The sequence below is a fragment of the Muntiacus reevesi genome, chromosome X, assembly GCF_963930625.1.
Source record: "Muntiacus reevesi chromosome X, mMunRee1.1, whole genome shotgun sequence".
NCBI lineage: Eukaryota > Metazoa > Chordata > Mammalia > Artiodactyla > Cervidae > Muntiacus > Muntiacus reevesi.
This window is the reverse complement of record NC_089271.1, coordinates 49,490,818-49,504,113: the sequence shown is the minus strand read 5'-3', so window position 1 is coordinate 49,504,113 and position 13,296 is coordinate 49,490,818. Positions and strand designations below refer to the sequence as shown.

At 38.2% G+C, this 13,296-nt stretch overlaps 1 protein-coding gene across 1 annotated transcript in view; it reads right to left on the bottom strand.

The window, feature by feature from the left end:
* The window catches only part of WNK3 (WNK lysine deficient protein kinase 3), a 173,398-nt gene that overhangs the window by 49,629 nt on the left and 110,473 nt on the right, over positions 1-13,296 (bottom strand). The gene's annotated exons all lie outside the window — the stretch shown is intronic.

Here is a 13,296-nt window from a genome sequence, read left to right as displayed (position 1 = left end):
TACCTAGTTCAAATTCTCTAATGATGGCACCTCATCTTCTATAAGGTTAAGTCCCTTTGGATGACAAATAAAGTCCTTAATGAACTGGTCCCTGCCTCATTCTCTAGTTCTTCTCCCCTTGAAGAGACACCAAACTCTAGCTCCTGTGAATGAGTCGAGCTTGTCCATATCTGGTGACTCTACTTATATTCCTTCATCTCCCTGGATTATTTATAACAAATATTATAATCATTACCATGTTAAGAAAATAGCATTCTTTGGTGATTTTTCCCATTTTATTGCTTTTACGTTACTACTTACATTGTATAATTAAAAGCTTTCAAAGGATAGCAAATACTAAGTATACAGAAAAATAGGCATTTTCATAAACCACTGGGATTTATGGGACTGTAAACTGGTTAGACCTTTCTGAAGGGTAATTCAACAATTAAATTATCCAAGTTTTTAAAATGTCTAGCAATTTCATTTCTAGAAATTTAACCCAAGGAAATAATCAAAACTGTATGTGAGTCACTCAGTTGTGTCTGACTCTTTGCAACCCCAAGGACGACAGCTGGCCAGGCTCCTGTGTCCATGGAATTCTCTATGCAAGAATACTGGAGCGAGTAGCCATTTCCTTCTTCAGGGGATCTTCCTGACTCAGGGACTGAACCTGAGTCTCCTGTACTGCAGGCAGATTATTTACAATGTGAGCCACCAGGTAAACCCTATTGATAAATACTCTTCCTATAAAAGGACCAAACTTAAAGAAATGCCATAACTGAATATAAGCACAAGAGAATATCAAATGTGCTGACTGGAAAAAAATGTATTCCATCTTGTTAATTCTTCTACTGATTTTAAGATGTGTTCTGTAAACCAAGATACAAAATTAAATTAACAAAGTTCAAGTTTCTTCTTTCACTTTCATCTGACAACAAAGAATTATATCACAATAGAAAAGTAGAACTGCTTCAAATGCACAAAAGTTAGCTACTACTCAAAGAAACACCGATTTTAACCCAATATACAATATTTTATTTTTTAATAAAAATATTTAGGTGAGGCTTATAGCAATATATTGTCATGTAGGTACTCACTGAGAAGGCTGAATCCGATAAACTGTAAATTTGACAATATCATACAATACATCCTATTAATCTGAGTTTTTTTTGGGGGAAAAAGGAAGATATAAAAGCATCCCATTTTATATAATTCCATATTTTTCCACAGAGTTTATGGAAACACAGAAGCAAAACAGTTGTAAATAATTCTAATTCTAACCTTAACATTAGAATCTGCAACATGTAAAAATTTTGGTCATATACTGCTAGGCACTGCCAAATGATAATCAAATGTTTGTCATACAGTGATTTTAAGCTTGTAAGATATTCAAAAGTTTTATACTAGCCTGGTCCTTTTGTCTGAGTAAATTATAGTAAAATCAGGAAATAATCAAGAGTTCATACAAAGATTTAGCTATAGGGATGTTCTTCACAACATGGAATATAATTACAAATAGCAAAAAAGAAGAAAGAGAAAAAAAATAGACATATGTTTATTTTACCTGCTCCATTAAATAAATAATGGATGACAGATAAATGAGGATAACCACAGTGGTGTGACCACTCACCTAGAACCAGACATCCTGGAGTGTGAAGTCAAGTGGGCCTTAGGAAGCATCACTGCCAACAAAGATAGTGGCGGTAATGGAATTCTAGCTGAGCTATTTCAAATTCTAAAAGACGATGCTGTAAAAGTGTTGCACTCAATATGCCAGAAAATTTGGAAAACTCAGCAGTGGCCACAGGACTGAAAAAGGTCCACTTTCATTCCAATACCAAAGAAAGGCAATGCCAAAGAATGTTCACACTACCACACAATTATACTCATTTCACATGCTAGCAAGATTATGCTCAAAATCCTGCAAGCTAGGCATCAGTAGTACATGAGCTGAGAACTTCCAGATGTACAAGCTGGATTTAGAAAAGGCAGAGGAACCAGAGATCAAATTGCCAACATCCGTTGGATCATAGAAAACCTAAGAGAATTCCAGAAAAACATCTACATCTGCTTCACTGACTATGCTAAAGCCTTCGACTGTGTGGATCACAAGAAACTGGAAAATTCTACAAGATATAGGTACTGGCACAAAGACAGAAATATAGATCAATGGAACAGAATAGAAAGCCCAGAGATAAATCCACGAACCTATGGACACCTTATCTTTGACAAAGGAGGCAAGGATATACAATGGAAAAAAGACAACCTCTTTAACAAGTGGTGCTGGGAAAACTGGTCAACCACTTGTAAAAGAATGAAACTCGAATACTTTCTAACGCCATACACAAAAATAAACTCAAAATGGATTAAAGATCTAAATGTAAGACCAGAAACTATAAAACTCCTAGAGGAGAACATAGGCAAAACACTCTCCGACATAAAATCTCAGCAAGGTCCTCTATGACCCACCTCCCAGATTATTGGAAATAAAAGCAAAACTAAACAAATGGGACCTAATGAAACGTAAAAGCTTCTGCACTACAAAGGAAACTATAAGTAAGGTGAAAAGACAGCCCTCAGATTGGGAGAAAATAATTGCAAATGAAGAAACAGACAAAGGATTAATCTCAAAAATATACAAGCAACTCCTGCAGCTCAATTCCAGAAAAATAAATGACCCAATCAAAAAATGGGCCAAAGAACTAAACAGACATTTCTCCAAAGAAGACATACAGATGGCTAACAAACACATGAAAAGATGTTCAATATCACTCATTATCAGAGAAATGCAAATCAAAACCACAATGAGGTACCATTACACGCCAGTCAGGATGGCTGCTATCCAAAAGTCTAGAAGCAATAAATGCTGGAGAGGGTGTGGAGAAAAGGGAACCCTCTTACACTGTTGGTGGGAATGCAAACTAGTACAGCCACTATGGAAAACAGTGTGGAGATTTCTTAAAAAACTGGAATTAGAACTGCCATATGACCCAGCAATACCACTTCTGGGTATACACACTGAGGAAACCAGATCTGAAAGAGACACATGCACCCCAATGTTCATTGCAGCACTGTTTATAATAGCCAGGACATGGAAGCAACCTAAATGCCCATCAGCAGATGAATGGATAAGGAAGCTGTGTTACATATACACCATGGAATATTACTCAGCCGTTAAAAAGAATTCATTTGAATCAGTTCTAATGAGATGGATGAAACTGGAGCGCATTATACAGAGTGAAATAAGCCAGAGAGATAAAGAACATTACAGCATACTAACACATATATATGGAATTTAGAAAGATGGTAACGATAACCCTATATGCAAAACAGAAAAAGAGACACAGATGTACAGAACAGACTTTTGGACTCTGTGGGAGAAGGCAAGGGTGGGATGTTTTGAAAGAACAGCATGTATATTATCTATGGTGAAACAGATCACCAGCCCAGGTGGGATGCATGAGACAAGTGCTCAGGCCTGGTGCACTGGGAGGACCCAGAGGAGTTGGGTGGAGAGGGAGGAGGGAGGGGGGATCGGGATGGGGAATACGTGTAACTCTATGGCTGATTCATGTCAATGTATGACAAAACCCACTGAAATGCTGTGAAGTAATTAGCCTCCAACGAATAAAAAAAAATTAAAAAAATTTTAAAAAAAAGGAATACCAGACCACCTCACCTGCATCCTGAGAAACCCGTATGCAGATCAAGAAGCAACAGTTAGAACTGAACATGGAACAATGGACTGGTTCAAAATTGAGAAAGGAATATATCAAGACTGTATATTGTCACCCTGCTATTTTACTTATATGCAGAGTACATCATGCGAAACGCCAGGCTGGATGAAGCACAAGCTGGAATCAAGACTGCCAGGAGAAATATCAATAACCTCAGATGATGATACCACCCTTATGGCAGAAAGCAAAGAGGAACTAAAGAGCCTCTTGATAAAGATGTCTGGAGAGTGGAAAAAGCTGGCTTAAAACCCAGCATTCAAAAAGCTAGGATCATGGTATCCAGTTCCATCACTTCATGGAAAGTAGATGGGGAAGCAATGGAAACAGTGACATAGTTTATTCTCTTGAGCTCCAAAAATCACAGCAGATGGTTACTGCATACATGAAATTAAAAGACGCCTGCTCCTTGGAAGACAAGCTACGACAAATATAGACAGTGTATTAAAAAGCAGAGACATTCGTTTGCCAACACAGGTCCATATAGTTAAAGCTATGGTTTTTCCAGTAGTCATGTATGGATGTGAGAGCTGGACCATAAAGAAGACTGAGTACTGAAGAACTGATGCTTTTGAACTGTGGTGCTGGAGATGTGAGAGTCCCTTAGACAGCAAAGAGATCACAGCAGTCAATCTTAAAGGAAATCAACTCTGAATATTCATTGGAAGGGCTGATGTTGAAGGTAAAGCTCTGATATATGGCCACCTGATGCAAAGAGCTGATTCATTAGAAAAGACGCTGATGCTGGGAAAGATTGAAGGCAAGAGGAGAAGGAGATGACAGAGGACGAGATGGTTGGATGGCATCATCAAATCAATGGACATGAGTTTGAGCAAGCTCTGGGAGATAGTGAAGGACATGGAAGCCTAGCATGCTGCAGTCCATGGGGTTCCAAAGAGTTGGACACAACTGGGCAACTGAACAACAACAAAAATAAATAATGGTACATCCATACTAAAGGGTATTATGCAACCCTTTAAAATGTGCTAAAACATATAAGATGTTATAAGTGGAAAAAGATTTATATACATTATGGTTACATTAAAATTGCATGTATGCATAAGCTTATAAAATGATCTGGAAGAATACACACTTCGTGTTAAGCAAGTTTAACTATATTCATCTTGCTTTGGTAATAAGAACTTTATAAATATTTATCAACCCTGAAATCTGGTAATCTCAGGGCTGGTCCCCATTATTTCAGTGCACAACATTATAGTTGTTTTAGATAAAAGTAAAAATGGAACATTTCACTAAATTTGAAAAACATCTACAAAAATGGCCAGGCATCTATTTGCAAATATTAATTTTTAACTCCCAGAAATATTATGACAGAACTTGATATGAAGCTGGCAATTAAAAAAGCAGATGAATAAACTATTAGCTTTGATTCTGAGGACCAAAATAATTCTGTTAATAATAATTATTAAGTGGCTATAAAATATAATTCCAGATTGTTGTCATAGAAACTACATTTTGTTTATGTTACCTCCAGATTTAAGCATGAGGATACCATGTCACTATTCCACCTTGCTAGGACTCCCCATAATTTTTTTAAGTTTCTTTAATACGAACATTTGTTGAAGCTGGATACAAGAAGATATTGTTAATGTTGTGTACACAAAAAAAAGGAAATCTCTTTGCCAAAGTATTTGCTTTCAAATACTTTGAAATGTTTAAACAGTGATTATATTAAAGAATTAAGCATCTAATCTCTAATCATAAGCCAATCTAATTTATCCAGGGGAAAAAAAACTTCAGTATGAATTGACCAGGTTAGATGGGGGAAGGGGAAAGTAGGAAACGGTATATTCTACTCACTCCTCCCCAGTCCTTACCTTCAAATCCAAATTAAAGACAGATATGAATCCCTTTTCCTAATGAGACCTTGATATCTGGATATCTGAGTCCTTGATAACTAGCTGGCAAATTTCAATAAAACTAAAGTACCTCTTATCACTTGTAGAATGAGGACAAGGCCAAAATGAGAAGCAAATCTAGGTCTGAATTCCATGGGCCACACCATTCTCTCCTGTTTACCATAGCATTTAAAATGCTCTCTTGGGACTTCCCTAGTGGTCCAGTGGTTAAGAATATGCTTCGCAATGCAGAGGATTCAGGTTCAATCCCTGGTCAGGGAACTAAGATCCCACATGCCAAGAAGCAACTAAACCCCCATGCTGCAACCACTGAGTCAATGAGCCACAACTAGAGAGTCTGTGCACTGCAATGAAAGATCCTGCATGATGCAACGAAAACTCCACCTGCCGCAACTAAGACACCATGCAGCAAAATAAGTAAATATTAAAATAAATAAAATGTTCTCTTGAACTTGTATCTCGATCTTTATTTCCTATGATACTGTGGGAAGAGACTGTGTCTGTAAGATTTATCAAAGTATCCCCAATGCCTAACCAACACTTGAAATAAGAATAGCTGCTCAAAAATCTTTCACTATTATAATGTTCCCATTTTGACTGTTTTTATTGTTATTATAGCAACAAAACAATCACTATTTATTGAGTATTTATTAAGTACTAAAGTGAAAGTCACTCAGTCATGTCCGACTCTCTGCAACCCTATGGACTGAGGCCTGCCAGGCTCCGCTGTCCATGGAATTCTCCAGTCAAGAATAGCCGTTCCTTTCTCCAGGAAATCTTCCCAACCCAGGGATCGAACCCTGGTCTCCCATATTGCAGGCAGATTCTTTACCATCTGAGGCACCAGGGAAGCACTTTATATTTATTATTTAACTAAATTCAACCCGAATGACAACTCTAAGCGTAGGTGCTATTATTTTTGTTTTACCAATAAGGAAACTGAGACTACAACTGATGGACACAAAAATTAAAAGAAAGAAAATGAATGAATAGACAAATGACTTCAAAGAATACTGAAGAGCAGAGACCTTTTGTGCATACCACAGAAGCTTTACTGTTAGTTCTTAACCCTTCTCTCTCTTTTATAAGACTTACTTCACTATTATTTGCCCTCCTCCCATCAACGGTTCTTATCCCTGACTGCACTTTATAATCTTAAGAGAAGAAAAGGCAGAGGGAAGGAAAAAGGAGAAAAAATAAAACAGAAGAAAAGAAAATCCAAGCTCAAGCACATTCTAGAGATTCTTATTCAGTTATTCTGGAATGAAGGAGAGCAGTAAAACTGGGAAACGTTTTTATTTTAAAAATTATTTAAAGTTATTTGAAACATTTTATAATATGCCTTATTGTACTATTACTTTAAAACATTTCATAAACTGCCTTGTTACGATTGACACTATAAAACATGTCTCTCCCACAAAGTACTTTTAAACACCCATTATGTATTGAGCATTTATTACATGCTAGGCACTTTTCACATTTAGTCCTAAACAGCCTGCAAAATAGGCATTTTTTCTAACATTATGAAAAATTTCCAACATACAGAAAACCCGATAATTGTTCAGTGAAAACCCATACACCCACCACCCACAGTAAACAATATTCAACTATATTTGCATTATCACATGTATATCCATCAATCCATTTTATTTTTTACACATTTCAAAGTTGCAAATGCAAGATAGGCATTTTAAAACTTCCTTTGAAAGATGAAAAGAACCTAAGCTAAAATAAATAACTTACCTAAAATCATACAATAAATAATTCAAGGAGCAAGAATTCAAATTCAGGCCCAATTAAAGATATAAAGTAGCTCAAACCTATTTGTATGATGTATATACCTATTTAACAGTGACATTTTGTTTATTTAATTAAAGAAAATTATTAGGTGAGGAATGTACATGATACCCATTTCCATATTTTTATGGAACCTTTTATCTATAAAGTCATTGCTTATCTAATCCCATTTTTTAGCCACTCCAAGAATCTCAATAATGAAATTTACCCTAGGAAATAACTGATCCACACACAGCATAGTTCCATGAATAAACTCACATAATAATGCTCAGGCTATTAAACAAACAGGAATAAAAAAGATGGAAACATACCATCAACACAGTGATTAACAAACAAAAGTAATAGAAACTGGAAGAAATTTCATTTATTATAGGGCAGGTAGCACTGAACTGAAGAAAACATTACTCAGGCTTCACTCCAGCACCTCCCTAGAGATCGCCTCATGAAAGAGAAGCTAACTTAAAGGAGACATACTTCATATTTTCCCCCTTAGTATCTGCTGCTAGTTGAGTTATCAAGAGTCTGTATCAACCAGCAAATTGCACTACTCTTGTCTCAGCCCCTCCAAACTTTCTACAAGTCCAAGGAATTCTCCAGGCAAGAATACTGGAGTGGATAGCCATTCCCTTCTTCAGTGGATCTTACAGACCCAGGGATTGAACCCAGGTCTCCTGCAATGCAGGAAAATTCTTTAACATCTGAGCCACCAGGGAAGCCCATAGTTATTTGGAGAGAGCAACCAACATTGTCTTTTGTTTGTTTATTTTAATGGTAGAAGTGAGAAAGAATATCAGAGATAAAAAGGAGACTGAGTCATTTGGCATTCTAGGAGGAGAAGTCCCCACAAAGTAAAGCCAACTCAGCAAGGATGCAGAAAAGGAAAAATTTTGGTATTCATATATGTTGGATGGATCCACACATTTTTAAAAGGGCTACTCTGCTTACTATCATGAGAAAAAGGTAATAAAAGAACAAAAGCACAAGGAAGAAGAACAATCAGAAGTCTAATGAAATGATGCAAGAAAGAGAAAGTAGACTAGCATGCTTATCATTATGCTAGTAATTATGGTGGAGGTGGTGATAAGTACTCAGATTGTAGACATTTTTCAAAGGAAAAGACAAAAGACTTTCTGATGATGTGAAGTGAGACATGAGAGGAAGAGAGGAATAAAAGATGACCACAGATATATGGCTTGAGTAACAGGAAAGACTGAGTTGCTATTTGCTGAGATGAAGACAACTGTGGAAAGAACAGGCTTCGGATGGTGGTAGGAGAGGAATGCAAAAAAAAGTGTTTGAGTTTGGACATATTAAATTTGAAATTCTTATTATACAATCAAGTGGAGATATTGGGTGTGTACTATGGAAATATGGCAAAAAAAATTTTTCCTAGAAAACAAAGTCAAAACCAAAATGGACTGGAGGTATCAGGATGAAATACACACACACACACACACACACACACACACACACACACACATCTGCGTGTGCGCACATGCATTTAAATCTGTGCAATGGGAATCCTAGAAGCTATGACTCCTAAGAAGCATCAAACACACCCAACATCCAGATTTGATCCTTAAATTACCTTCCTCACTAAAAGGAATCAAAGACCCATGGAGAAATGGAGAAAGAACTGACCTAGATAGCATATTAAAAAGCAGAGACTGCCAACAAAGGTCCGTCTAGTCAAAGCTATGGTTTTTCCAGTAGTCATATATGGATGTGAGAGTTGAACTATAAAGAAAGCTGAGCGCTGAAGAATTGATGCTTTTGAACTGTGGTGTTGGAGAAGACTCTTGAGAGTCCCTTGGACTGCAAGGAGATCCAACCAGTCCCTCCTAAAGGAGCTCAGTCCTGGGTGTTCACCGGAAGAACTGGTGTTGAAGCTGAAACTCCAATACTTTGGCCACCATATGCGAAGAACTGACTCATTGGAAAAGACCCTGATGCTGGGAAAGACTGAAGGCGGGAGGAGAACGGGACAACAGATGAGATGGTTGGATGGCATCACCAACTCAATGGACATGAGTTTGAGTAAACTCGTGGAGTTGGTGACGGACAGGGAGGCCTGCTGTGCTGCAGTCCATGGGGTTGCAGAATCGGACACGACTGAGCGACTGAACTGAACTGAACTGCATTTTGGACTCTTTTGCTGACTGAGAGGACTACTTCATATCTTCTAAGGGATTTGGGACCACAGTAGTAGATGTAATCGTCATCTGAATTAAATTCTCCCATCCATTTTAGTTCACTGATTCCTAAAATGTCGATGTTCACTCTTGCCATCTTCTATTTGACCACTTCCAATTTACCTTGATTCATGGACCTAACATTCCAGGCTCCTATGCAATGCTGTTCATTACAGCATCAGATTTTACTTTCACCACCAGACGCATCCACACCTGGGTCTTGTTTCCACTTTGGCTCAGTCTCTTCATTCCTTCTGGAGCTATTTCTCCACTCTTCTCCAGTAGCACACTGGACATCTACTGACATGGGGAGTTCATCTTTCAGTGTCATATCTTTTTGCCTTTTCATACTGTTCATGGGATTCTCAAGGCAAGAATGCTGAAGTTGTTTGCCATTCCCTTCTCCAGTGGGCCACATTTTGTCAGAACTCTCCACCGTGACCCATCCATCCTGGGTGGTCTTACACGACATGGCTCTTAAGTTTAATTGAGTTAGACAAGGTTGTGGTTCATGTGATTAGTTTGATTAGTTTTCTGTGATTATGGTTTTCATTCTGTCTTCCCTCTGATGGATGAGGATAAGAGGCTTGTGGAAGCTTCCTAATGGGAGGGACTGGCTGTAGGGAAAAACGGGTCTTGCTCTGGTGGGCAAGGTCATACTTGGTAAATCTTTAATCTGATTTTCTGCCGATGGATGGTGCTGTGTTCCCTCCCTGTAGTTTGCCCAGGCCAAACTGGGTAGGTATAATGGCGACCTGCACTAAAAGAACTTATGCCAGTATGCTGCCCCTCCCAGGATTGCTGCAGTCAGTGTGCCTGACCCCAAGGCAACCCACTATAAACGCACGCCTCTGCTGGAGACTCCCAAACACTCATAGGCAAGTCTGGCTCAGTCTCTTGTGGGGTCACTGTTCCTTTCTCTTGGGTCTTAGTGTGCACAAGGTTTTGCTTGTGTCCTCCAAGAGTCTCTGTTTCCCCTGTCCTGTGGAAGTTCTGTAATGAAATGCCACTGGCCTTTCAAAAGTCAAATTCCCTGGGGATTCTCAGTCCTTTTGCTGGATGCCCAGGTGGGAAATGTGTTATGGGGCCTATAACTTTTGCAACAGTTCGAGAACTTCTTCATTATATTCTTTGCAGATGAAGACAGAACAGCTCTATACAGTCAACAAAAGAAGGCCGGGAGCTGACTTTGGCTCAGATCATGAACTCTTTATTGAAAAATTCAGACATAACTTGAAGAGAGTAGAGAAAACCACTAGGCCATTCAGATACGACCTAAATCAAATCCCTTACAATTATACAGTGGAAGTGACAAATAGATGCACGGGATTAGATCGGATAGACTGCCTGAAGAACTACATATGGAGGTTTTTAACACTGTACAGGAGGTGGTGATCAAAACTATCCCCCAAAAAAGAAATGCAAAAGGCAAAATGGTTGTCTCAGGAGGCCTTAAAATAGCTGAGAAGAGAAGCAAAAGTCAAAGGAAAAAAGGAAAGATATACCCATTTGAATGCAGAGTTCCAAAGAATAGCAAAAGAGACACATAAGCCTTCCTAAGTGAACAAGGCAAATAAATAGAGGAAAACAATAGAATGGGAAAAACCAGAGATCTCTTCAAGAAAGTTAGAGATACCAAGGGAACACGTTATGTCAAGATGGGCACATTAAAGAACAGATATGTATGGACCTACAGAAGCAGAAGGGATTAAGAAGCGGTGGCAAGAATACACAAAAAAATTATACAAAAAATAAGATCTTAATGACCCAGATAAGCACGATGATGTGATCACTCACCTAGAGCCAGACATCCTGGAATGCAAAGTCAAGTGGGCCTTACGAAGCATCACAATGAACAAAGCTAGTGAAAGTGATGGAACTCCAGCTAAGCTATTTCAAATCCTAAAAGACGATGCTGTAAAAGTGTTGCACTCAATACGCCAGAAAATTTGGAAAACTTAGCAGTGGCCACAGGACTGAAAAAGGTCAGTTTTCATTTCAATCCCAAAGAATGCTCAAACTACCACACAATTACACTCATTTCACATGCTAGCAAGATTATGCTCAAAATCCTGCAAGCTAGGCATCAGTAGTACATGAGCTGAGAACTTCCAGATGTACAAGCTGGATTTAGAAAAGGCAGAGGAACCAGAGATCAAATTGCCAACATCCGTTGGATATAGAAAAACTAACAGAATTCCAGAAAAAACATCTACAAATGCTTCACTGACTATGCTAAAGCCTTCAACTGTGTGGATCACAAGAAACTGTGGAAAATTCTACAAAATATAGGAATACCAAACCACCTTACCTGCATCCTGAGAAACCTGTATGCAGATCAAGAAGCAACAGTTAGAGCTGAACATGGAACAATGGACTGGTTCAAAATTGGGAAAGGAGTACATCAAGGCTGTATATTGTCACCCTGCTAATTTTACTTATATGCAAAGTACATCATGCAAAATGTCAGGCTGGATGAAGCACAAGCTGGAATCAAGATTGCCAAGAGAAATATCAATAACCTCAGATGATGATACCACCCTTATGGCAGAAAGCAAAGAGGAACTAAAGAGCCTCTTGATGAAGGTAAAAAGAGGAGAGTGGAAAAAGCTGACTTAAAACTCAATACTCAGAAAACTAAGATCATGGCATCCGGCATGGCAAATAGATAGGGAAACAATGGAAACAGTGACAGACTTTAATTTCTTGGGCTCCAAAATCACTGCAGATGGTGACTACAGCCATGAAAGTAAAAGATGCTTGTTCCTTGGAAGAAAAGCTACAGCAATCCTAGATAGTGTATTAAAAAGTAGAGACATTACTTGCCAACAAAAGTCCATATAGTTAAAGTTACAGTTTTTCCAGTAGTTGTGTATGGATATGAGAGTTGGAGCACAAAGAAGGCTGAGTGCCAAAGAATTGGTGCTTTTGAACTGCGGTGTTAGAGAAGACTCTTGAGAGTCCCTTGGATAGCAAGGAGATCAATCCAGTCAATCCTAAAGGAAATCAACCCTGAATATTCGTTGGAAGGACTGATGCTCAAGTTGAGTCTCCAATACCTTGGCCACCCGATGCGAAGAGTTGACTCAATGGAAAAATCGCTGATGCTGGTAAAGACTGAAGGCATGAGGAGAAGAGGGTGACAGAGAATGAGATGGTTGGATGGCATCACCATCTCAATGGATATGAGTTTGAGCAAGCTCAGGGAGATGACAAAGGACAGGGAAGCTTCGTGTACTGCAATCCATGGTGTCACAAAGAGTTGGACATGAATGAACAACTGAACAACGTGAGTCCATACTGACATAAACAAATGACTGAATGAATGAGTTAGTGAATAAAGGAGGTAGAAAGGCCAACTAATTAATATAAGGAGGAATGACGAACTTAGAATATCATGAACAGATACTAAAACTAATGGGTGAAAGTTTTGATGAGGAAATGCATTTACATGCCTCAAAATATCTCCTTACAAATTACTCATAAATTATAAAGGAAAAAATGCAACTTTATGGTGGAAAAATCTAGCAGGCCTTAATAAAGTAATAAAAGTAATAAATTAATAAAATAATAAAGCAATAAAAGTTAATGTCATCAATATTGGCATTACCAGTATGCCTCCTAATAAGGTGGCCTGAGTAGAATACAATGCCATGTAAATGGCATTCCTGTCAAAGATGCATGTTTTGACTCTAATCATGAGGAAACATT